The 27,894-nt window shown below is 36.9% G+C and overlaps 1 protein-coding gene across 4 annotated transcripts in view; it reads left to right on the top strand.

Moving 5' to 3' along the window:
- The window catches only part of pkib (protein kinase (cAMP-dependent, catalytic) inhibitor beta), a 143,454-nt gene that overhangs the window by 60,519 nt on the left and 55,041 nt on the right, over window positions 1–27,894 (top strand). For 2 of the 4 annotated variants that reach the window (XM_039748413.1, XM_039748414.1), the window contains exon 2: window positions 3,060–3,110. The gene's annotated coding sequence lies outside the window, so the exon portion shown is untranslated. Of the gene's footprint in view, window positions 1–2,916; window positions 3,111–27,894 lie in introns of all 4 variants that reach the window. The other 2 variants (XM_039748412.1, XM_039748415.1) reach the window with 1 other exon arrangement.

Genomic DNA, 27,894 nt, shown 5'->3' with positions numbered 1-27,894 from the left:
TACTACCCTAATTATACAAACAATGAACAGAGTTCTTCAAGTAATTGTTGTTTTTGTAATATTTTTTTATTTACCTTTTTCAATCTCTAAAAATCTTTATACTGCTCTGGACAAAACAGTCCATTTCTGTGAACATTTAAGTAAAGGTATACAGTATCTTTTATGAACTGTGAAAGTGCAATACTTTTCCCTTTGTTATAGCCAGTAATGACAGTGTCTTTGTGAAGCACTTAACAGGTTTTATTCCGTACTGTTCATGTATTAAACAGAATGGAAACTAAGCTGCTTTTCAGATTTGTTCCCACCCCTGCTTTCTTAGACTTCTTTTCTTTTTACATTATATTCAGTGCATTTTTATCCAAATATGTCAGTCATTAAATTGTAATGGGAGCTCACATTTGACAGCTGTAGGCTCCAAAGAAGTTGTATAATCTCGTTTAGTCGCCTTTCTGTTTCTAAGCGAGTGCTGTGTTGCATTACATGTATTTTGTACTGCATTACAATGAAAATTACTTGCAAAGCTCACTTGTCAGTCATTCTCCTACAATGCAGGTATCATGGAAATTAGCCACTGGGATGCACTTAGGGCTTTCATTTGAATGCTTCTAACAAATACTAAAAGGTAAAAATGGTATATATAAGATTTTTGCTTTAAGAAGACTTGGAAATCTAATTTGAACTCCTTTTTAAAAGGCTTAAATCCCAAGGAATTGTATCCGTATCTACTCTTTCTATAATGTAAGCAACTAACAAAAAATCTCAATACTTTTGTAATATATTGTATTTCAGTATGAATGTAAATTGTTACTGAAAAGGATTCCATTTATGATGTTATTTTACATTTTAATCATACAATCTGCATGTCTTATTCATTATCCAACAAGTTTCCCTGGGCTTGGTGTCTTGTTTTCATGGTGTCATGCATCCATTTACAAATTTGTAAATTGTATTTATACACTGGAATAAAAATTGGATGCATTCTCATAAGTATTTTGAAAAGTTTGAGCATATTTACAGTTTTTATGGACTAAGAGTTTGGAATAACGCTTAAGGATAGCTTTGCTACCTTGTCAAATGCAAAATATATGGACTAGCTTACTATAGGTTAATGTGTATCATCATGGCAAGGAAAGTCTAAAAGATTTAAAAAATTTCCTCTGGGTGTGTTTTGTTGCACCAAAATTTTTATTTTTTTTACTTTCTTGTATATGAAGTTTAGGGAAGGTATTGTAATCGTACAAAGATTTGATATCGAGATTTTGATGAATCTCGATGTTTTAAACATTCCCAAGTATTTTTTTGGAATTATGTCTGTGTCTGTGTGTGTGTGAGTGTAAATATGATAACTTGAGTATGCTTTCACTTAGGTGAACCAAATTTAGCATACAAGTATTAGGCACAAATGTAGATTTCTATCAACTTTTGGGCTATTTTTGTTAACCAGAAGTGTTACTATACCTTTTATTCATGCAGCTGCAGAGTCTGATTTACAGTATTCAACTCTACATTTATAATAAGTGTTCAGTATATTATTAATTTGATTTGATTTGTTGTTGATGATTCTTTAATGTACATAATGTAAAAATATACTCCTCAAATATCCATCCCCATTTCTGAGTATACGAGAAAGTCTATGGGAGACCTCTCCCGATTTTTTTTTATTTTGTCAAATGCAAAATGTTTTTAGATGTCAATGATAAAAGAACAAATAAATTTTTGGCCCATTTCTAGTTAGCACAAGTTTAACATATCTTAATCATACTCTTTCCTCCTCACCAGAGGTGGGACAAAGCCATGTTTAAATAACATTTCCGTGCTGGAGGTTCTAAAAGACTATACATTTTACATTTCAAAATGTATACAACAGAAAATATAAATAATAATTGATTTGACAAAAAAACATGCTCACACTTCCATTATAAGGGCTGCCCCAGCCAGAAGAAGAGCAGATAAGATGAGACTTAATGTTAATCAGGTTTTTAAAGGGTGAAGGCAGTTTAAGCTTTTTAGAATACAGCATATTTTTCAGAATAAGCAGTTGATGGGGGTGTGAGCACAGTTTCTGGCAGTTGTTATAATGAGCCAATGATTTCAGAAATTTCAAACTTTCCACTTTCTATGTCCTTCCCTAGAATGAACATGTTCCATTTACATGTCTTGTTTGTTTTGTATCAATTAACATGGTTGAAATTCTGCTAGTACGGCACGGTGGTGCAGTGGGTAGCGCTGCTGCCTCGCTGTTAGGAGACCTGGGTTTGCTTCCCGGGTCCTCCCTGCGTGGAGTTTGCATGTTCTCCCCGTGTCTGTGTGGGTTTCCTCCGGGTTCTCCGGTTTCCTCCCACAGTCCAAAGACATGCAGGTTAGGTGCATTGGCGATCCTAAATTGTTCCTAGTGTGTGCACGCCAAGCCCGGGGTTTTTTTCCTGCCTTGCACCCTGTGTTGGCTTGGATTGGCTCCAACAGAACCCCGTGACCCTGTAGTTAGGATATAGCGGGTTGGATAATGGTTGGTTGGTTGGAAATTCTGCTATATGTAATATTTCTACACATTTATTTATACCTACTTGTTTTTGTGAATTATTGGGTGAGATTATTAGAAGAAGTCTAAGTATCAATTCTTTTGTTCAGTTATTCGTCATTTTCAGTAATTGTTTCTTATCCAATTTATGCAAACAAAAAGCTTGTGATCAAAATTGTGTATTAGAAATGTGAGGAAAGTTGTATGCTTATAATTAGCAAATTTATCTCAACAAAATTTAGTCTCAATAAATCTTCTTTTTTGTTAATTATTCTATGACAAATCTTGGTATCATTCTTGTCACTCAATTGTTAACTGTATAAAATGTTCCACTTTTACCCTCTACAGAATTTATTTTCTGCTTATTGGTAATACTGCAGAATTCCATTTCTTTTCAGATTATCCTGAACATTTTTTGGAACTACTGGGAATTCCTAAAATGTAAAACTGTGTATGCAGAAACTCAAGGACTCTGGAACACTAAGGATACAAGAGTGATGATTTTTAGGACATAAACTGGATTTTGTCTCTTACCTTCCAGAAAGCACAGCTGATGCATGGTTAATCCAAGCTGAAACAAACCTGTTTATAGGTGAGTAAACCTGCCATTTACTTTTTTTCTTTTTGATATTCATAATATCTTTTACCGTCAAATTTTAAATGCAAAACATGGATGGATCTCTTGTTTTACATTTACAGACTGACACTGTCATTGTTAATCTGTCATTCTAAATTTCTGCTTTGTATACTTGTCTAAATCTGTAATTATCAAACTGATGTACTGATTTTTTGAATCTCCTTACTTATTAGGGCCTGTTTCTAGATATTAACAGTACATTTTTTAAGAAAAAGAAAAAAGGTTTTCATATAGTCATCTTTAAAAAAAAGAGAGAGATTTATCTTCTCAAACATATCCATTGAAAGTAACATAAGCCAAAAGGATAACACACAAAGAGAGTTCCAGGTAAACATTGCTGCTAATTCCTTTTTTGAATTTTTTATGTAAAGCAACCTGTTCTTAGTACAAAAACTGACTTGAAAATACATTCTTTCAGAGTGAGAAGTAATCACATTATATTCTCAGAACAATCAAGTGAAAGGTGACAGGTGGCATTTAATTACAATTGTTGGCAGCTTAACATTTTAACTTGATATTTTCAAACTGAACGTTTCCAGTCACTGGCCTTTGCAATCTATTCCAAAATGATGTCTGCTGTTTTTTTTTTCTTGCTTGGGAATAATGTATTTATATGTTAGCATAATTATGGTGTAATATAAAATTATTTAATATTGTTACAATACATTACTTAAATTCCATTTCCATTTAAGATTTTATTGCTGTAAATTCTCTGAAAATGCTTGGAGTATACTTAATTAATTCAAAGGGGAAATTCCCAAAAAAAAAACCCAAATACACAAAAAGCAAACAATACATTTAAATATATTATGAAAGGGACCTTGTGGCAGCCCATTATACCCAGTAAAACACAAAAGCTTAAAATTAACAAAATAAACTTAAAAGAAGGAATGATCACAGGGAGAACACAAAGTATGAAATAAACAGTACAAGACAGCACGGCAATGCCTCTTTCAGTCCTGCCTCTATCTAAACAGCTGTGGGGCCCCTATCTGTCTGATGTAATGGCTTGTCCATTTGTCCTCCACACCAAAGCACTCCACTTCTAATCTCCTGTAACCCACTGTTCTCAATGGACCTTGAGGCAAAAGATGGCCTTAAAACACATCTCATGCTTGCTGTTTAGTTCAAGGAGAGTCTTCCACTTGTTCCTGGAAAACCAAGGTAGAACCTCTCCCAGCAGTCATTGGTGTCCCTACACCTTCTGTTGCCATTAAATGGCAACATTAGTTCTGAAGGGCACCACTCCAGCTTCCTGCTCAATTAGATGGACAGCACTGTCCCACAGGAGATGCATATTTCAATACTCAAAACTCCAGAATCAAAAAATGTGCTGAATGACACCAGTAAAAGGTTGCAAAGCATCCACCTTCTGAGTACATGTCTAAACAAAAAACAAAAGGATATTAACATTTCTGTCTACCTGGAAGACAAAAGATGCCGTGCAAAAATATAGCCACAACAATTTAACATGTTGTACAAGTAGTACATTGATCACAATGCTTATCTAAACATTATTTGCTATTTTTATGCAGTATAGTGATGCAATAGTCAAAATGACAGAAAAGAGTTTACCTTTTTATTTTCTCTCACTGTTAAATCTTTTGTTCAGTTTTTTTTGTTCTCTCCCTGTTTAAAGTGCATGGAATGGAGAAATTGGGGGTGTATGTTTTAGGAAGAAGAACCCAAAACAAGTTTCTATATGTATTTTAAATGCATATAAAGGAAAAAAAATCAAAGTATATTCCACTCTCACTCTAGATTTTAAATAAGTAAAGCTAGTTATTATGGAGTAAAGTATGGTGCATAAAACAACAAAAATTACAAATGTAAAACACAATGCAGTCGACATATGAAAAAATAGAATATCCCCACAAACTACTTATAAACCCAAATTTAATACCCCACATGTAATACAACAAAATTTGCAAACACATGTTGTACATATGCCAATGGATCATACAAGAAAATATTGTAATTACTGTACAAAAAGTTGGTGTGAACCAACTGAAATAAACTTAGCCGTTGTTATTTACAATAATTACCAAAATATATAGTATATATATCATGAAGCCTAGAAAGGTATAACATAAGAAGAAGTGTCACTGGATTTAGAACCTATTGATGTGATGCAAGATGTAGATTTGGCCAATGCGTTTCGAGGAAGAACTTCTTCTTCAGGACACAGCAAATCTTAACTTAAAAAATGTAATATATATATATATAATAAAACACTTTAAAGGTCAAAATTACCATATAACCATTAACTACCACAAACCAATTTGAAATACCTATGATATAGGAACAGGGACTAATAATAGTAAATCCACCAATCATCCATCAATCAATTGACCAAAAACTGTATGAACGATAAAAATAAACATAAATTAATTATCACAAATGTATAACCACTTCAGAAAGAAGCTATGTAGCAAAGGGCGAAGCTCACCAGTATGTCAATAACAGAGAAACTAACTAAGGGGCTTGTAACTAGCTGTAAGAAAAAACAACAAGAATACAAATTCAGTAAAACAGAATTACAGAGGCAACATATGTTACAAAGTGGAAATAACGAAAACTTGTGTACCTCACACACTCCACTTAACACAGAAATTTGCATCTGTCTGACCAGAAATGAAAACAAGAGGATGTAGACACTCATTGCTATATCACAGAAAACATACATTCAAATGACTCATTAAGACCAATGGAGTGTAAGGTCTTTAACTGAAAACTCCAGTGTGCTTCCCTGGGTAGCAACTGATTGTCAAAAGTACCCCAACAATAAGCATGTTTATATATTTTTCATATTTTTGCGGCAGTAGTTGTTCTGTTTTAGGAAGAAGCCCTGTAGGTGTAGCCTTTTTAGCACTGCTTTACAATTCTATCCATGACAAAGTTTTTAACGAGTTGTCCCAAAAGTGTATTCTTGTTTAAGAGTCAACACCTGCTGTATAAAATACTTACAGAGGTAATTTGTTTTATATACCTCACAAAACAAAACTGACACTGTCCTATCAAGAGGAATGTTTTGTAAAGACCTAACACTGGCCAAACGTCTTGCCTTCATTTGGCTGAGAAGTAACCTATGGCAGTACTGCATTGAACAAACTTGTATTGTGTAACTACCAGGAAATCTGAGGTGAAGATTGTCATTCTTGCCTTCAGACATTTTGCACACCAGTTCTGGTTTTCAAGCTCACTCAGATAGGATTATGCAATCTTGGTTATCTTCTGTTCCTATATTTTATCCAACCATCTGATTAATTTCTGCCAATATCCTAATTAATTGTACTTCTGACCACTTTAATTTAGTTTCCCAAGTAGTTCACCTAAATTAACAGAATGTCCATGAACCAGCCTAGTGATTAGTTAAAATCACCAAATCCTACACAAAATATCAAAGGTGCCTTATCTGCATTGTGTTCCATTATTAGACAATTCTGACTATGTGCTGGGAGTTTACAGTACCAACAGAGCCACAGTTTTCTATTTTAATTGAATTTATTAAAACCATATAAACAAGTCAAAGTTGACAAACTAAATTCAGTTTATCCCACACCAAAGAGAAAGAGAGGAAGGTCAACAGCCAGAGAAAAACTTTTAGAAGAGAGGGAGGAAAATTCTTTTCCCCACTATAGAAGCTTATTCTAAAATGGTATTCAGTTTGAACAGATCCACTAAGTGAGAATTTGATGTTTTCCAATTTCAAATAGTATATAACATCATTTACCCACAGACTTACAAGAGGTGGGCTAGGATTGTTCCAGTTGAGCAAGATAAGTCTACGTACTAATAGTAAAGTAAAGACAATTACAGTTTGATTGTCCTTCTCCACTTTAATATAGGAGTACACCAAACACAGCTGTTAATGGCCTAGGAGGTATTGTGACACCAAGGCTGTCTGAAAGGCATTTAAAATTTTGGTCCAGAATGATGTTGATTTGGTACAGGCCAAAAACATGTGGCCCAGTGAAGCTGGAGCTCGATTGTAACGTTCGCAGCCTGGATCTTGCCCTGGAAACATTTTGGACTATTTTAAACAAGATAGATGTGCCCAATAAAAGATTTTAAGTTGAATAATTGTATGCTTTGCGCATATGGAGCTTGAGTGAATTCTATGCATGGCTGCCTTCCTTTCCTTTTCCCACTGGGATCTTTGAGAGGAAGGGACTTTAAAATCTTTTTATATATTACAGAAATGCTGTCCGAGTCCTCAAGATTGATCAGTATTTCTTCTGGAATAGAAATACAGCGGAACCTCGGGTCACGACCGAAATTTGTTCCAAAACTCTGGTTGTAACCCGATTTGGTTGTGACCCGAAATAATTTCCCCCATTGGATTGTATGTAAATAAAATGAATCCGTGCCGGACCGTACGAGCTGTATGTAAATATATATTTTTTTAAAGATTTTTAAGCACAAAAATAGTTAATTATACCATAGAATGCACAGTGTAATCTATACTAATAAAAGGCAAAGCCCTCACTCACTCACTCACTCACTCACTGACTCACTGACTCACTGACTCATCACTAATTCTCCAACTTCCCGTGTAGGTAGAAGGCTGAAATTTGGCAGGCTCATTCCTTACAGCTTACTTACAAAAGTTGGACAGGTTTCATTTCGAATTTCTATGCGTAATGGTCATAACTGGAACGTATTTTTGTCCATATACTGTAATAGAATGCAGCTCGATAGCTGTGGGAGGCGGAGTTTCGTATAAAAATAATTAACCAATCACATTTCAGCCTTCATTTGTTGCCAGGCAGAGAGAATAGATTGCAGCTCGATAGCCGTGGGAGGTGGAGTTTCGTATTAAAGCATTTAACCAATCACATTTCAACCATCATTTGTTGCCAGGCAGAGAGGCTTTCACAATCTGTTGTGAAGGCATTCTAACACAGAATAAATGTTGATTAACCTGTTGCTTCAACAAATCAGATTTTGAGTTGGTGTCAGTAGGGCCCTCTAGCAGGCGTGTGGCAACGTCACCGTATTCAGACCCATTGATTGGATAGAAGCCAATATGAGGAACTCTCCGAGGCCACTGAACGCATCGCAAAAGCTCAGAGCGAAAGATCATTGCGTGCATTACGGCCAACTCCATGGCAGGATTCTGGACAATATTATTTGCTAGACACAGACCAGATTTCAAGACCACGAAAACCTGATGTTTGTCACGCTCCTCGTGCCCCAGAAGTTTCGGGAATACAAGAAAAATTTCATGCATGCAGCCTTCTCCACTTTAACACAAGAGCCACGGAGTGCTTTTTCATCTGTCTCGGCTAAAAACAGAACTGACTGTAATGTATGCCATGGATGATTTTGCAGGAAAATCTCCCACTGATCTCCTTGACTTCATTCATCAGAAAAATCTGAATGAGAGCATGGGGCAGCTGTTCACATTGGTATATTTGGCAGTGAGCATTCCTGTGTACACTGCTTCTGCCGAGCAGACATTTTCAACTTATGCCAAAAATACCATAGGGCGGGTTTGCCTTTCAACATTAGCTTCGATGAGGTTTTGATGGAACTGAAACGCACGGATAATCCATACGACAGAGTGATTGAACTGTTTTTGAGGAAAGAGAGGACGATGGATTTTATTTACAAATAATCTGAATTTTTGGTGAGTAAAATGTTGCGATTTTCCTAAATAATATTGCAAGTTTATGAGTTATTATTGATGTTTTTTATGTGATGTCGCGGCTGTAGCTGCAGTAGGAAGGAACTTGTTCACCCCGGTTTGTCTATTCAATAAAGGCATTTATTGTGGCTACAGGAGTTATCTTTTATATATATATATATATATATAATATATATATATATATATATACAGTATATATATATACACACCCCGATCTACATACTGTCAAATAAATGAACCACACGCCGTGGCGCAAAATGAGAGGCTTTGCCTCTAGCGCTGACGTCCGAGGTTCGATTCCCGAGAGGAGGTGCAGTGAGTGTGTACACCTGATGAGCCCAGAATTAGGGCGAAACACGTGCCGCGTACTGTTTGCATTATTTGACAGTAAAACTATTTCAATATATTCAATATATATATATCAGCGCTTCCCCATTCATTTTACCCTCGCACCCCCTTGGTTCGAGAAGAAGTATGAAGAAATATGAGGTTAACGCAGAAAAACAGATCACCAATTGAAGCTTTATGAATAATGGATACTTTATTTGCCATCAATAATTGTTTTGGTAAAGCCATACTCAGTGTAATCCTCCTTTCATTTTATAATTTTTCTGCAACTAGCCATGATTAAATGAACGGTAAAAAAGTAAGAGCAAAGCGAAGGTGACTTATTCAGACAGGCAGGTGACAGCTCAATAGCTCGAATTTGGATATAAGAAGGTTCTATTTAGTCGCCAGAAATATCTATCTATTTGTAAAAAAGTGGGGAAAAAGAAAAAAAAGACATCTAAGCCAGGGACAAAGCCCTGGCTAAACTATTATGAGATGGCAACAAGAGTTAAGTTTATCCAAAATTACATGGTAAAATAAATTTATGATCCTGTGCTCTGTCATTTTATGTTGTCTGGGAACTCTAATTAGCCATATATGAGTGAACAGGGCGGCACGGTGGTGAAGTGGTAGCACTGCTGCCTCGCAGTTAGTAGACCTGGGTTCACTTCCCGGGTCCTACCTGCATGGAGTTTGCATGTTCTTTCCGTGTCTGCGTGGGTTTCCTCCGGGTGTTCTGGTTTCCTCCCACAGTCCAAAGACATGCAGGTTAGGTGCTTTGGAGATCCTAAATTGTCCCTACTGTGTGCTTGGTGTGTGTGTGTGTGCCCTGCGGTGGGCTCGCGCCCTGCCCAGGGTTTGCTTCCTGCCTTGCACCCTGTGTTGGCTGGGATTGGCTCCGGCAGACCCCCGTGACCCTGTTGTTAGGATATCATGGGTTTGATAATGGATGGATGGATGAGTGAACACTGGAATGTGCCCTGTGTTATCATACACCCTTGGTTTATGACAAAAACCAGGATGGATTACATGGGTTAAATAATGGATAGATAGATAGATACTTTATTAATCCCAAGGGGAAATTCACATAATTCACATCTATCTATTTCCGGCGGATGGATTGTCTACAAAATTAATACTTTAATTATTTATTATTATTCATTAGAACATCAGTTCCTCTGACTAGATGGATGACATCAGAGTCATTGTGTGCTTGTACTTGTCCAGGTATTTAAGGCTGGCTTGTAGGGGTTACAAGGGGTGTAGTTTCACTCAGGCTCTTGTACAGAATAGATCTATAGAAATACATACATTTTATGCTTTAAAATATAATTTTTTCATTGACCTCTACCTTGTCTACTCTGTTGGGACCTTGAGCAAGGCCATTAATCTTCAATTGCTTTGTCCTAGGTATGAAGTTAATCTGCATTAAGCATTGCAAGCAGGTTCTCCAACTTACAGGGAAAACTTGGGGGTTGGTTGCAGGATAGGCACTCCTGTCACTGTAAAAAAATACCTCACACTGTTACAGTGTGGTGCTGAGGCATCACCTGCTGAACTCGGGTCCCATTCCAGGGGGTTTGACATGTGGCTGGTGCGGCAACACACTATCAGCACATGCTCACAACCTCTCTACCTTTTATTTGTTTGTTTAAAGGGTAAATAGCAGCTGTTTTTTCCACTTATTTTTTTGTTGTATTTTTAAACTGGTGAGATTCATTTGATCCTATCTATTAGTAATCAATTTATTTTTTTAGCCTACTTGGTAAAATCACCATATAATGTTATTGTTTCCTTCCACTTGTGTAGTTCTTAACTAACTGCCCAGCTACTGTGATGTATTACTTATTGTATGAGCTTTTCACCACAATTACTAATTCTCCTAATGCACTCCATATAACAAAGTTTTTTAGGTCTCTTGCTGTATTTAGTTATTTTGTGAAATGGCACTGAGAAAATGAAAGAATAGAAAAGCAAAGTTACAGAGAGAAGTTTTTGATACTAAAAGAATATGCAATTTTTTTATAAAAGCATTGCCATCCTCTGTGATTGATGTGAATTCCCTTGCAACAAGGGACAGAAAGAAAATCTATGTGCCCATAGAGGATGACGAGGCACAGAAAGAATCTGTTGTTCCAGAGTCCTCTTCAACTCTGAAAACTGACACTGCTGAATCTGATTATTATTATTATTTAATACAAAGTTCTCCTAGAACTGGCTACCACATCTTCATATCTATAAGGAATGAAATAAAGGTCTGAAATTATAGCACTGTAAGATAATACCCAGTACAGAAGAAAGATCTTCCTCATACTGATATAAGTAATGACATAGACATCATGTACCTTATACACACAAAGTACTGTAGATTAATTAGATATGCTATAGTTTGTTGCTGCAAATACATTAGTACTGTAGGAAACTTTTTTGCTTGTTCCAGGGTGTCTGCTATCCTTCTATCATTTGACCACTGGCAAAAATGAACTGCATCTTGAGGGTTCTCCAGCTCAAACTGAGAAGCCTTTTTCCTTCTCACTGAATCTTGGTCCATGCAAAATTTCCATATCTTCTGCCAGTATCCTTGGAGTCATTGTTGACAACAGTATGAAATTTGAATCTCACATTTCAGCTACAGTCAGAATAACTTCCAGCCACTGGTGAAATCTCGATAGAGAATGACCCTCTCCTTCTGTGTTCAAATACTCTATTTCTCAGTTCTCTTTTCAGCGGTCTTCCTATTCAGATCATAAACTGTTTACATACTCAAAATGCTATTGTCAAAATCGCTGACTGAGACTAACATAATGAAAAACGCAACACATCAGTGGCACAACTGTGTGAGGGGTCATCTAAAATCTGTGCATTGCACAGCGCAAACCACCTGTTTCAACAGTTGTGACCAAAATTTACGTGGAGATAAATACTGAATGATGTATTTTTAATCCCTCTGCAGCCACCATCTCTCTTTTTAACCTGGTAAATTATAAATTTTGGTTTCCTGCCAAAGAGGCATTAGCATACTGCTTTAAAGAACTGGACTGGAACTCATTTGATATGCTTTACACATGTGGTGGACTGTTTGCAAGAGCTGAAATGGCACTAGAATTATTGTTCAGGAGCACTGCACTAGCAGACGTTAAACCTATAACTAAAATAATTGCTTTTCTACCCCCTGGACAGACGTTACTCAAAAATGCAAATCTCACAAGAAATAGTGCAAGATTCTGAAATGTAATATGATGTAAACTATGTACATCAAGGCAAAACATCTGGAATAAACAAACCATTACAATTACAACATACGTATATTTTCAGTGTATGTTAACATATCCTCCCTAGGTAACTGTAAAAGAGAGATGTTAATCAGTGGTGAAATCAACATGCATAAACTATTGATTGCTATCTTTGACATACAGAATGCTATAGTACATCAAGTACTAAAAGTGGAAGATGTGCAGAAGCTGCAAAAATACAACACCATAGAGTGCCATACCTACACCTCAATAGAAGCATGAGATAAGTCTCTCTCTCTCTTTCTCTCTGTTTCCCTTCTTTTTATATGCATGAGGGTAATTTGAAGGCAATTTGAAAGCTATGTGGTAACTGCAATGGATATTGGCTGATGTAATACAGCATGGCTTATGGGTAGTTTGAAACACACAGCGCAGTGCTCTGTTGTTAGTGTTCATTTAAATCAAGGTCAAATGAACATGGATGCTCCGCAGCAGGATTGCACCATTGTTGAGCAACATGCTGCAATGAGATTTCTTAGTGCAGAGTGAAACCTGCTGAAATTGATTGATGGATGTTGGCTTAATACGGAAGTGAAAACAGCATGATGTAAAGTTGAATGGGTAGAAAGGTTTAAAGCAGGAAGAGCAGGTCTAACTGACAAAGCTTGATCTGATTGACCATCAACACTGTGCCCACATCAGCATGGTGAATGCCTTCATCAGAGAATACTTATGGATTACATTTTCCTCTGTTGCTGCATAATTGGATATTAGCTATGGATCTGCCCATGCTATAATGCATTATCACTTGGGGTACAATAAAGTTTGTACAAGACGTAATTCTGTGAATTTCAGCAGGTTGCATTTCTGCCCAAAGAAATCTCAATATGGCTTGTTGTTCAACAATAGTGCAATCCTATAGCGGAATGTCCATGTTCATTTGACCTTGGTTTCAACTACACTAACAGCAGAGCACTGCATTGTGCATGTTTGAACTACCCATAAGCCATTGTGTTTGTGTTGTATTGATTCAGCTTCCATCCTTTGTGGATACCATGTAATTTTCAGATTGCCTTTACTTTCTGATTTACCCTTGTACATGATCATTCAGCTTTATGGTACAACTTATCTGTCAATTTTATATTTTAGTGGAATTAATAAGAAAGTGATAGATATGTTTAGCTGGAGGTAACTTCTGCATGAATGAACCTTAAATGTAACCACAGCGCTTTCATTTCTGTGATTGGTAAACAGCACCAGATTTCACAGTAAATTCAGATAGAAAGTGAAGGAGGCCATATTCTGCCCTGTTCCTTAATTCCAGCTGTACTACTCAAAGCAAAGTGAGGATGATCAAAATAAACCCCAGTACTGTCAGAGTAGACAGCTATTACACTGACACCCGCATCTTACAAAGATATACAAAGGGATCTTATAGTGAGAACATTGAGGAGGTTGTTGACTGCACTACTGACTACATCAGCTTCTGTATGGACATTGTAGTTCCAGTAAGAACAGTATGCTGCTATGCTAACAACAAGCCATGGATTACAAGTGACATCAAGGACCTTTTGAACCAGAAGAAAAGGGCTTTTAATGGCGATGATCAGCATGAGCTCAAGAAGGAAGGAAGGAACTCTGAGTCCAGCTCAGGGTGGTGAAGGAGCAGTAGAGGAGAAAGCTAGAGCAGAAGTTGCAGAATAACAGCATGAAGGAAGTGTGGGATGGGATGAAGATCATCACTGGCTGCAGCTCAAAACGGGGTGCCACCATCGAGAGAGATGTGGAGAGAGCAAACCAGATGAACAACTTCTTTAACAGGTTTGACCACCCTAACCCACTCTCACCTCAGAGTACTGCACCCTCCACTCATCCTTCTGCTGATACCAGCATAGGACAGAGTTTCCTCCCACCCACAATTACAGCAGCCCAGGTAAGCAGAGAGCTGAGGAGACTTCGTGCCAGCAAAGCAGTGGGTCCAGATGGAGTATTGCCACGACTGCTGAAGGCCTGTGTGTTGGAGCTGGGGAGTCCTCTACAGCACATCTTCAACCTGAGCCTGGAACAGGAGAGAATCCCGAGGCTTTGGAAAACATCTTGCATCACACCAGTCCCAAAGGTATCACGTCCTGGTGAGCTGAATGAATTCCAGCCTGTCGCTCTGACATCACATGTGATGAAGACCATTGAGCGGCTGCTGCTTCACCACCTGAGGCCACAGGTCCGCCACGCCCTCGACCCTCTGCAGTTCACATACCAGGAGAAGATGGGAGCGGAGGACGCCATCATCTATATGCTACACCGATCCCTCTCCCACTTGGACAGAGGCAGTGGTGCTGTAAGAATTATGTTTCTGGACTTCTCTAGCACCTTCAACACCATCCAGCCTCTGCTCCTTAGGGACAAGCTGACAGAGATGGTAATAGATTCTTACCTGGTGGCATGGATCGTGGACTATCTTACAGACAGACCTCAGTATGTGCGTCTTGGGAACTGCAGGTCTGACATTGTGGTCAGCAGCACAGGGGCGCTGCAGGGGACTGTATTTTCTCCGGTCTTGTTCAGCCTATACTGTATACATCAGACTTCCAATACAACTCGGAGTCCTACCATGTGCAAAAGTCCGCTAACAACACTGCTATCGTGGGCTGCATCAGGAGTGGGCAGGAGGAGGAGTATAGGAACTTAATCAAGGACTTTGTTAAATGGTGCAACTCAAACCACCTACACCTGAACACCAGCAAAACCAAGGAGCTGGTGGTGGATTTTAGGAGGATACAAAAATATCATTAACGTGACATCACCATTCAAAAAAATGACAATATATAATCCATCATTGCAAATGTCGTAAAAAAGAGCTCTTGCTAGAATTCAAAATTACACAATTAGCAAAATTACTTTTCCTTAAATGTTACACAGTTGTTGAACTTTAGAATTGTGTTTAAATGGTTTTTCAATGTAGTTGTGCAAGCTTCTTGAATTTGAGGTTGCAGTACTCCTCACTTCCTGGCCTCCATAGCTGATAAAATGTCATGTTCACAAAGCTAAAAAATTAAAAAACCTTTGCACATTTTTGGCTGCTAGTATTATGTTCAGGTGCCTAAAGAGTTGACATTACACTGACATTACATTACCCTGTGTGACACTGGTACACCTGCAGACCATAAAAAGTGGTTCATTGCTTGCTAGTTTTCTTTGGTGCCAACAGCGAGTGGAGTGACCATGTTTATTCCTAGAAAACAACAAGAGAAACTGATCAATGTCAAAACTTAACCTCTTTGACACATGTATGTGGAGAAAGCAATACACTGAGGCAAAAGAAAATTACCACAAAAGTGCAGATAATTATTGACTTACTCATGTATAAGCAATACTTTTCTTAATCTACAAGCTATCCTTTAAATGCATGTATGGCGTGATTAATTATAACCATCTATCCATTTTCTAGCTCCATTCATTCCAATACAGATTCACATGAAACAGGGTCTTACCCTGACAATATCATTCACAAATCCACTCTAGTATACAGACCCACTCCGACTCACTGAGCCAGATACCCTTAATCTAGATGTCTTTGGAAGTGACCCTATATAGACTACAAGAGACAGTGACAGGCTGGGAATTATACTTGTGTCCCTGGAGCTGTTTATAAATGAGTGATAACAACTGCATTACCATATGACTGTATACTCTGTATGTATGTTTCAAATATAAAGTCTATTGAAATGGTCATAATAGTAGAACAAAGGTTTAATATTTCAAGTATATGATATGTCACTTTATTGTTTTCAGCAGGTGTAGGTAATGCTCTACTATTTACACTTCCATGCAATTCATTGTGCATAGTTGTTATAGAAGTTATTTATCAAGAAATAAAATAGAAATGTCCCAACCAATGAATACAACAAAAAGCCATTTATGTGCTACATGTGATGAAAGCACTAAATCATCCAGCGACTGTTTATGCAATATTGTACTGTATGCATGGCCGCAAGGCAGCAAAGGACAATACAGCCAAAATTCCACATCTCTGCAAAAAAATCTTGTTACTGATTTATACTTGCAATAAATGCATCCACACGTTCACCTTGTGGTTATCTGTCATTCTGATCCATCTGACACTTTCTTTAAATCTGGAGAAGAAATCTAAAAAATGTGAAAACAAAACACAGGTACATTGCTTAGATAAGATTTTATAGTTCTGTAGTGAAATTATAAACTGCCACATCTGAATATATCTAAAACTCAGATGATGATTTTTTTCGTTTTGAGAAAAAACAGAAAGAAGCCCGTTGCTGTAAAATCTTAATTTTCTTTAATAATGCACAATATCATCATCATATTTTTCTGCTAGCCTGCATTTTCATTCCACTGCCACTATAAGAAACACATTCAGATAGGTTTGTGTTCCAGTATTTTTCTTGTTATTAATTAATAACTTAAGCCATTAAATAAGAATGGTGTGGAACACATTAGGAATAAATTATTATAATTTTGATATTATGTTATATAGTATAAAGCATTGCAGATTGTGACAAAATATCACATTGTTTTTGCCAAAAATATTATACATTTTACACAGGAGGTTATTTTTTTACATAGCAAAGTTATTTTACTAAACATCAGTTTGACCAGGGTGTCTTTATAGTAGTGCCTCACTGCTTCAAAAACTAGGATTTGATTCCCAGCCACTGTTTGTGTGGACTTTGCTTGTACTCCCCATGTCAGTGTTAGATGGGTAGACACACTTTAAATTGGCCAGTGTGAGTGGGTGTCCTACTATGGACAGCAATTCTATTCTAAGTTTATTTTTTGTGCCTGGTACTCAATGCTACAGGCACACTGCGATTCTGGAATAAGTTGATTCCAAAAGAATGTATTGTGGCATCAGTGTACCTTTGGAATTAACTGTATGCATTATACCTATGATGAATCAAAAGAACAATACTGTAGCCCATAAATGAGAGCCACATAGAGCAGCCATTGGTTGTCATACTTGGTATTAACTCAGTGCTTCCCAAACTCGGGGCTGGGGAACCACTGCGGCTGCAGGTTTTTGTTCCAACCAGATTCCCAGCTAAACCAGCTAAAAACAGAAACACTGTATTAACTAGTGATACTGGCTTTCAGGGCACACCTGTAAATACAGGGTGGTCCAGATCTAATTATGCAGATCCAGATCGTCTGGATGATTTTGATTTATGCGGGGATGATTCCAGTTCGGCGCAAAGACGATTCTTCAGGTCGTCAGTTCGCACACTTCTCAATGGTCCTGGATTTTTCGGGTGATTTTCTATGTAATAAACTTAATAAGTTATAGTGTAATGGAAATTGCATAATTAGATCTGGACCACCCTATACTGTTTTACATTTGTAACACTGCCTGTATCACCTCCTTGGCAAACATTAAGCAAAGTCATAAAAATATGTTGCTCCTCATAAGTTGATATACTGTATAATCATGGCAGTAGAATTTTAAGATGGGAATGCAGTTGCAGTATCAGAGAGCTTGGTATAAAATCTTAAATTAGAGGATTTTCTGCTTAGTAAGCGAATGCCAACAGAAAATTCAAACTTCTTCAATACCATTGAAAAAATTGGCCAGTGTATGCATTCTTCCTAGAACATGTATCTCATAACAATAGAATCAATTTGTTCTGAGTGTTGCAACACTATTACACTTAGTAAGCTCTTTTCATGAGTATTTCTGTCTGGAGTTTTGCAGATAAAAACCTCAAAAATTGATGACAATAATTATATATAGCTGGTGGAACATGCTGACCTATGTTCCTTCAATAAAAGGGAATTGAAGGGGGGTGAAGTCCACCAATCTAATGATAAACTGAAATATGAATTTTGAACATATAGGCACCACATCCTGGGGGATTGCCAGGGAAAGGAAAATGTAGTCAGAGGCAGTATAATGTGGAAGTCCAAAATGAAAGAGGTGTTATTGAGAAAAAGAAAAGAGCATGGAAAACACAAAGACAAACTAATGCAAGAATGTGATGAAACATTAAACCAAACACTTGAAGTACTGTGTGTTATAAAGGTCTTGTGTAAAAGCAGTGTAGAATCACATTTTAACTTGTGGAAGATCTATGACATCTGTCTATATTTGGAGACCCATTTTCTTCTTAAAATTGTGTACTCTTTCTAAATGTTTAGGTGCATGGACTAAGGAAAGCATCTGCAGTGTGGGGGATAGTACAGGACATCATCAATAGCAGTATTTGGTAATGTTATAAAGGTAATTTAAAGTTGATTTATTCAAAACAAAATCTGGTAGAATAGTTGAAATCAAAGCCAAAAGTTAGTACTGACTTTTTATAAAGTTGGTTTGAATAAATGTCTTCTTAAAACAAAACGTAAAACAAAAAGTAAATACTTTTACTTACTGAAAAGCGCCATCTTCTGTTGGTCTCTTTCTGTGACATTCTGAAAAAAAGCGAGTTATAAAAGAAATCAGGGTTCACTGTGTTCTGTTATGGCTTAGGTCCATCATATAATTTTCACTATTTTTTTTATTAAGCCTATCTGTATTTTGCTTATTTTGAAAAGCGTTTAATGGTAGATGTTGAGTTGTAGGGTGAAGCACTTTTTCAAAAATAGAAAACTGTGCATTTCAGACTTATCGTCACATGTGGTGTACACAGTTAAATGAAGTGCACATTTGATCAAGTGAATGATGGTGGGCTGCATCTCGCTGCGTAGATAATGTCAAATATAACATCATAATAAGTAGTGATTGACGACACTGCATAAGTCCTTTCTGGATTACTGTATTTCTTAGCAAAATGGTCCAGATGAAAGTAAAGGGGTGGAAAAGTGTGACATTCCTGTCAGTATCAGTGAATTTCTGCCTGTGGTAGCAATGCTGTGAGCACTCAATCTGTCCGTGCCTCCCTTCTGCTTGCACATGGCTATGAATTTTCTGTCAGAGTATGCACACTGCCACATTTCTGATGGCTGTGAGAAGTAGTTGTAGCCAAATTTCAGGTCCACTTTGGGCTGGACGTTCAAATCATGTGTCACATTGTGTGTGTAACATCCTTGCAATTTTATATACAGTATACAGATAATAATAACAATATTAAAGTTAATATTCTCAGTATTTTCATGTTTATGTTTTCTAGTTCAGTGCAAATGTCTTCCCTTGTTGCAATGCAAGCAACACAAAAACCAGTCCTGGGCAGTTTTCTCTTGCACTATGTATTCACGAATTCTTGCATAATGCACACATACAGTATAAACACAGGAGCAATTGATATTCTCTAATTGGCTGGACTTTTTCAAACTCCCAAGAATAATCCCTTACAACAAAGGGAGAAGCAAGCAAATTACATATAATGAGCACTTCTCTTACTAATTTTGAACTAAGATTAAAGTGCCATGAGGTAGTAATACAATTTTAATGCCCATTTTTTTTAATTTTATGTTAGCAGTTAAAACATAGAAAAAGATTTTATGTATGAAAATAACAATTTAAAACAGTTAACAGTTTAAATCTCAGTCATAGGTTACTTGATTATTAGCTATTATTGTAGCATGTTACTGGAGGTTATCCCAGCCGGGATGCCTCCTTAATGGAAGGACTGGAGGAGCATCCATGCACAGGGCATTACCTCCTCTGGAGCACTAGATGACAACCCCCCTGAGTTGCAGCGGTGCCTCAGATTCCCACAAGGCTACAAGGAAGTTCGGAGTTCAGCCCAGCCCTATTGGGTTCCATGGGTGCCACAAGGGGGTGCTGCATAAGTGACAGAGTCCTACTATATTGGGCTTCCACCATACCTGGGACTACTTGAGAATTATACTGATGGCCCACCTGAAGTGCTGCCAGGTGCAGCATAAAAGGGACCACTTCACTTCAGTCAGGGAACCAGAGTCAGGAGGAGGAGGACAAAGCTTGCTGTAGGAGAAGTGAAGGTGGAAGGAGACAGAGAGAAGAGAAGACTATTGTGCTTTTGTTCTGTGCATCGGTGGGGAACTTGGGAAATGTTTCCCACATCATAATAAAAACCGCGCGGGTTGCTGAACTTGTGCTTGCTGTCAGTCTGTGTTGGGTTTGGGGAGCTGGTGCACCCATCGTTGTCCACAAGGTATAATTTTCTTTGAAAGACATTAGATTCAGAGATTAACATATAAGCAAGAATGATCTTGTGTGTGGCAACACACCACACCATTTAATGGACAAAAATAAACTGTCAAGCTGGGCCAATAGCATAAAAACATACACAAAAATGGAATAATTTTCTTTCAGATTTTATTGATCACATGCAAGCTTTAAACATCCTCATTAAATAATATATTATTGAAAACTTAAGCAGTTTTACTCACAGCTAGATTTCTGCAAACATGTTCATCAGTCTTCAGTATCTGGCAGCACTTTCCAGTTTTCGTATTAATACAAACAACTGCTTAATGAATGAGAAAAAAACCTTAGCATCTCAAAATAACCAAGTTATCAAAACAATGTTTATATCTAGGCTTCCACAGGAAATATGTCAGACATAATGAAGGCGTCAGTCCACTGAAACCAAGTCAGTACAATCTAGATGACAAGCAATCCAAAAATCCAAAGGACCTGAGTAGATATTGTAAACTTACAGGCAAGAGATCAAAAGTCAGAAACAAAAACAAATAAACGAAAGAAACTAGTCTTCTTTGACTGGCAAGTCTTTTCTTTGCAAGCAAAGTGCAGATGCTCAAGTAAATGCATTTCGTTTTTTTTCCATCTGACTTAACTGAAATTTATGTGCATACCCAAAGCAAATTCATGCATGTAAATGTGCAACAATATGCAGCATCAGTAGAAGCAAAGCAAAATGGCATCCGTCATATTTTTATTGGCAATTCAGTAAGTAATGCCAGAAAAAAATCAATGAAATCCTGACAACACTCGTTTTGCACATTTTCCCTTGTATTGTATGGGTTTCCTGCCACATCCCAGGAATGTGAAAATTACATTATCTCGAGGGTCAGTTGTGTATGAAGAGAGCTGAATGCTTGGAATGTGTGTACTTTCAGGTTCTGTTGTATAACTTCTTGAGATAAATTCAAATTTTTTATACAGAAGGAGCTGATTTTTTTTTAATAACTCTATATGTCACTGTTTCAAAAGCCGTATCATCTGTTCTTTTCAAAATGTTTGCGATTCCACCAGTAAGAACAATTTATAATTTTAGTTCAGCTTTTGGAACTGAGATTACCCTCTTGACTTTTTTTTTCCCCAGACTGTTTACTTCTCTAACTTGAAAAGGAAATGGGATCAAATTCAGTGACCCCTTAAAAAGTAAACTCAGTCTTGACTCAGAAACAAGAGTATCTGTATTTAAGAATTACCAAAATCAAATTTTTAATTTTGCAGAAAATTAGTTTGCTATGGCACAAGCCCCATGTTAAAGTAATGTTTGTTGTTTGCCTGTTGCTTTTGAAGTCATACGGCAGTGTGCAATTTTTTAACAGGAAAGCCAAATCATCTCATAAAATTGTGTTGAAATGTATTTAAATTGTGTTGAATAGGTTAAATATAAAACCAAAATCTCAATTAGTCCTAACTCTCATATTATTTGAAATCTTAGTTCCAGACTATTACTAATAACACAAAATGTGTCTCAAGATTTGTCCGAAGAAATCAGAAGCCACAAATGAATCCTCTGCAACATAGGAAGGCTTGATAATTTTTTTCTGCAAAGTAATTAGAAACATTAGATTGAGCCTGCATTGCCTGTATGCTAATAATGCAGTATGCACCCATTCTTTGGACCGAGTTTTAAAATAGACACTTGCGTTTTCAGTTTTGAAAGCTGTAATCATTTTGTCTTTGATTCTGCAAAAATCCAGAGACTTGATTATGTACACAGATGGGATTTTTTTTTTTTTTTATCTATGATTAAACTAATCCTTCCTTTATTAATTTCATTTAATTCATATTTGTGATATTTGAAAATAATTTGTCTCTGTAGCACAGCAGGAATGTTAAGTGTTAGGAATTCTCTTTGGGAGCTGCAAACAGTTCAGATGAGGGCGTTAGTATCACAGCATATGCATATTAACTCTCTTCATTATCTAACTGATAAGATATGAATTTTATATTCTGGGAATGCACAGGCAGTCTTCCAAGCAGCTGACAAAAATGCATTTGTGTCCAGTCTTTTGTCTGTTCTGCAGCTGCTTCCTCCTTTCAGATAGTTTCTTACAATCATCTGTTGAGCTTGACAGCTTTACTTAAAATAGCTCATGATTCAAACCTTTATCTGAAGATCCTACAGGTTTCTTTTTATCAAGCTGTCTATTAAATGTGCTTTTCTTCTTTTTCCTTTGTAATGAAATATTGATTTTTTCAGCATATGTATTATTTAAGTGAAGATGGCAAAAATGATCTTTTATCATGAATTGTCATGGTCCAAGTTCTTAGAGAGAGTCGTTTCTCGAGTATTACTTTGGCAGAACATAAAAAAAATCATCATTTTATTAATAGAATCGTGTGCATCTCCCTCCTCCTTATTATGCGTTTCTGTTTTTCTGCTTTGCCCTTGATGCTGCTGTAATTATTATTCAGCCTTGCAACCACAGTAGTTAACCCTGTGTACTCTTTCAACAAACTAGATCAAGCTCTGTCCAATGGTTTGGAATCAAATTGACAGCTAGAAAAGAAATGCTTAAATACAGTAATGATAATGAACTTAAAATGCTGAACTGAAAATTAAAACATACAGTCGTGTGAAAAACTATTTGCCCCCTTCCTGATTTCTTATTCTTTTGCATGTTTGTCACACAAAATGTTTCTGATCATCAAACACATTTAACCATTAGTCAAATATAACACAACTAAACACAAAATGCAGTTTTTAAATGATGGTTTTTATTATTTAGGGAGAAAAAAAATTCAAACCTACATGGCCCTGTGTGAAAAGTAATTGCCCCTTGTTAAAAATAACCTAAGTGTGGTGTATCACACCTGAGTTCAATTTCCGTAGCCACCCCCAGGCCTGATTACTGCCACACCTGTTTCAATCAAGAAATCACTTAAATAGGAGCTGCCTGACACAGAGAAGTAGACCAAAAGCACCTCAAAAGCTAGACATCATGCCAAGATCCAAAGAAATTCAGGAACAAATGAGAACAGAAGTAATTGAGATCTATCAGTCTGGTAAAGGTTATAAAGCCATTTCTAAAGCTTTGGGACTCCAGCGAACCACAGTGAGAGCCATTATCCACAAATGGCAAAAACATGGAACAGTGGTGAACCTTCCCAGGAGTGGCCGGCTGACTAAAATTACCCCAAAAGTGCAGAGACGACTCATCCGAGAGGTCACAAAAGACCCCAGGACAACGTCTAAAGAACTGCAGGCCTCACTTGCCTCAATTAGGGTCAGTGTTCACCACTCCACCATAAGAAAGAGACTGGGCAGAAACGGCCTGCATGGCAGATTTCCAAGACGCAAACCACTGTTAAGTAAAAAGAACATTAGGGCTCGTCTCAGTTTTGCTAAGAAACATCTCAATGATTGCCAAGACTTTTGGGAAAATACCTTGTGGACTGATGAGACAAAAGTTGAACTTTTGGAAGGCAAATGTCCCGTTACATCTGGCGTAAAAGGAACACGGCATTTCAGAAAAAGAACATCATACCAACAGTAAAATATAGTGGTGGTAGTGTGATGGTCTGGGGTTGTTTAGCTGCTTCAGGACCTGGAAGGCTTGCTGTGATAGATGGAACCATGAATTCTACTGTCTACCAAAAACTCCTGAAGGAGAATGTCCGGCCATCTGTTCGTCAACTCAAGCTGAAGCGATCTTGGGTGCTGCAACAGGACAATGACCCAAAACACACCAGCAAATCCACCTCTGAATGGCTGAAGAAAAACAAAATGAAGACTTTGGAGTGGCCTAGTCAAAGTCCTGACCTGAATCCAATTGAGATGCTATGGCATGACCTTAAAAAGGCGGTTCATGCTAGAAAATCCTCAAATAAAGCTGAATTACAACAATTCTGCAAAGATGAGTGGGCCAAAATTCCTCCAGAGCTGTAAAGACTCATTGCAAGTTATCGCAATCGCTTGATTGCAGTTATTGCTGCTAGGGGTGGCCCAACCAGTTATTAGGTTCGGGGGCAATTACTTTTTCACACAGGGCCATGTAGGTTTGGATTTTTTCTCCCTAAATAATAAAAACCATCATTTAAAAACTGCATTTTGTGTTTACTTGTGTTATATTTGACTAATGGTTAAATGTGTTTAATGATCAGAAACATTTTGTTTGACAAACATGCAAAAGAATAAGAAATCAGGAAGGGGGCAAATAGTTTTTCACACCACTGGATCCTAATCAGTCTTTAAAGAATAGAAAATGCAAAGACAAAAATTACAGAGCTTTCTGTTTTAATGAGTTTAGGAGATCTGCCCAGAAACATATTTGTATGCTATTTTTAACTGATATAACAATTATTTAATGACAAATTAAAATACTAATGACTAAAGGCCCTTTACAAATTAAAACTAAAGAAGTAAAAATGTATAAGTATTACAAATAACCTTTTATCTGCAATTCCTTGTTTATGTGAGGGTTGTGTGGTTAATAACAATGGAAAGCATTAAGGCATACCATGCATGCATTAAGTTCTAGTAGTTACAAATCAATTTACGAATATGCCCACTGCTATTTAATTATAGCAGTTTCTCTTTTTCTTGGAATTCAAGAGCTTGAAACATATAAAAGGTCAAATATTTCAAAATCAGATTTGACTCACAAGAAAATCAGACATGTATCATGCTGCTGTTTTCAGATACTGTAGAACCCACTTTGTAGTGTTCAGTAAACCTGTCAAAGTGAGGCATAAAATAATCCTCGAGGCTTTACAACACCTGCAAAGTAGACAATTGCCTCGAGCTTGCTGCTTTTATATACAGTACTTGTTTACCCAGTTGTCATCTCTCCTCTGTATTTTTATTTCACTTTTGGTTGTCTACAGTACCTTTTTTCTGCTTTTAATGGATAAAACTAATGTGGAATAGGTCTCAGCTTATCTATTTCATGCACCATGAATCAGTTCCATGTGTAGTAATACAGTGTTTTTGGGTGGCTTCTTTTAATTGCTGGTAAAATTTTTCATTACATCTAGATGTACTGTATATTAATAGTGTGAAAAATATAAGAAGAAATGAGAATAAGTAGTAGGCATCTGGAAATAGTCCTTAAAAGAATACGGTGACCTCTAATCTAATTGATATGTATTTGTCATAGGCCTTCTTTACTAGGCTCGTTGTTGTCATATTAAGGCTGCACATGCACAATGCAGACAGAACGCCTGAGTGAATCTTCTGCTTCATTATTATACATAAGGACATAAGAGCATGTTCTAATGGTAACAGACCATTCAACACAGAAGTGCCTGTCAATTTCTATCCATCTGATGGTTATAAAATACTAACAGATTACCCCTGAACAACGGCTCTGAAGTATAGTTCCCACTCAACGTAAAAAGATACACAGTAAAACCTGTCTGCCAGTTGTTAATAAACCAAATGACATGAAAAACTCCATTAACATTTACATTTGTTCCTATATTGTCTATCTGTCATGAAGCAAGATGTTGGAGTGTGGGGTTATTGTGCACAGAACATAATAAGTAGGTCGTAAGGAGACAAGACGTGCATGGATATAATGGCCCAATTTCCTCTTAACTTTTTTAGAGACATTTATGCTATATGAGGGATACTATAACCAGCAAAATACAGATTTTGACTGCCTGTTTAGCAGTTGTGCTAAATCATATTGGTCAACTATCTTAAGAGCATGACAGCTGCATGGGCTACTTTTTTAACAAAAGAATGCTAAAATGTGTGCGGCCTGCTTTTTAACTTGCAGAGGTACATTTACAACTGAATAGATAGATAGATAGATAGATACTTTATTAATCCCAAGTGGAAATTCATTAGAGGTCACTATTCTTTTAAGGACTGTTTCCAGATGCCTACTACAGTACTTATTCTCATTTCTTCTTATATTTTTCAAACTGTTAATATACAGATTAGGGGTACCCATCAACTTGCTTTCCTATGTTGAAACAGAATGCTACTTTTTCGGGTTATTGGCCTCCATCCTAAAGAGTTTGTCTGTACTGTAGATTGTACTTTTCAGCTTTTTATTTGAGATATATAAGTAAAACAGCAGTATAATAATTTTACAGTGATGTTCCAGTGATAAAAAAACAGACACGATAAAGAGATTGATACACTGCATCTTTTATTGTGCAAGACATTTCTGTAGAGTCCACACTGATAATAAAGTTGAATTGTGACCCATAGAGGTGATATTTTGATTTTTAATCAATAATATATTGCTGTGGTTCATTCTGTTAGTAATTGGTTAACTTTCCTGTCTTCAAGGCTGGTTGGCAAAAAATAAATAGAACTTATCTCATGAAGCTGCCATTGGTCAGCAGATAGTTATGCCCATGCTGTTGATATGTGAGCAGAACTTCAGAGCCCCAGGGCATACAACAAGGACAATGTTGTGTTATGTAGTTTCCAGGGTATGCAAAGAGGCTGATTGTGCCACAAATAGAAAGGACAGGCCAGAACTACAGCTTGCAATGTGCTGAAAGAGATGGTTAGCAGTAAAACTTATGACAAAGACTGAACTATGGTTATAGTTTATTTGTGCCTGAAGATCTGCTTTTGCTTCTACAGTACATACTCTCCTCAGACTGAAATTAAAATCTTTAAGATTAGTGTCTCCTTTAGTATTTCGATTCTACAATAAATTAGCTCCTTTCCAAGTACTTAGTTATTTGTATAATGTTAATGAATAATTGGGATTTACTAATATTAATAGCTAGAAGGGGACATATTGTAGTTGCTATTCTCTTTTCATGGGGTAATATTAAGAGTGATTTTATGCTAGTATTAGTAATTTTGCATGTATAATTTTATTTCTTTTGGTAATTTCATTTTATTATTGATATGTTGACATTTTGTGGGCACTGAGTGGTGTTTTATTATTACTATAGTTGAGGCAGAAGTGTTTGCATTTACTAAACCAAATACGGTATGGCATGGCTATTTTTTTATTTATAACCCTTTTCTTATTTCTAAGAAATATATTTTAAATAAAAAAAACCCTTATATTACATGATAATTTAATATTTCTCTCACACAATTTATCAGCAAAGCTCCAGACCTCTCCATCCTGGTCTGAAGCAGCAGACAATTTTACCTTGAGTGTTCAACAGAGGTGCTCACTCTTTTTCGGGTACATCTTTTAAAAATCTTATGTCTAAGAAATTGGAACTACAGTTAATCACAGACCTTACACAACTTACAATAGCACATCAATCAATGCTCTTTTGCATCCCTTGAATTAAACTCTGCTGTCTATGAAAGCAGGCGGTGGCACAGTGGTTGTGCTGCTTCCTTGCAGTTAGGAGACCTGGGTTCGCTTCCCGGGTCCTCCCTGCGTGGAGTTTGCATGTTCTTCATGTGTCTGTGTGGATTTCCTCCAGGTACTCCGGTTTCCTCCC

Source organism: Polypterus senegalus, chromosome 3 (genome assembly GCF_016835505.1).
Source record: "Polypterus senegalus isolate Bchr_013 chromosome 3, ASM1683550v1, whole genome shotgun sequence".
Taxonomy (NCBI): domain Eukaryota; kingdom Metazoa; phylum Chordata; class Cladistia; order Polypteriformes; family Polypteridae; genus Polypterus; species Polypterus senegalus.
The sequence above is the reverse complement of the archived record's forward strand: the minus strand, read 5'-3'. Positions and strand labels throughout refer to the sequence as shown.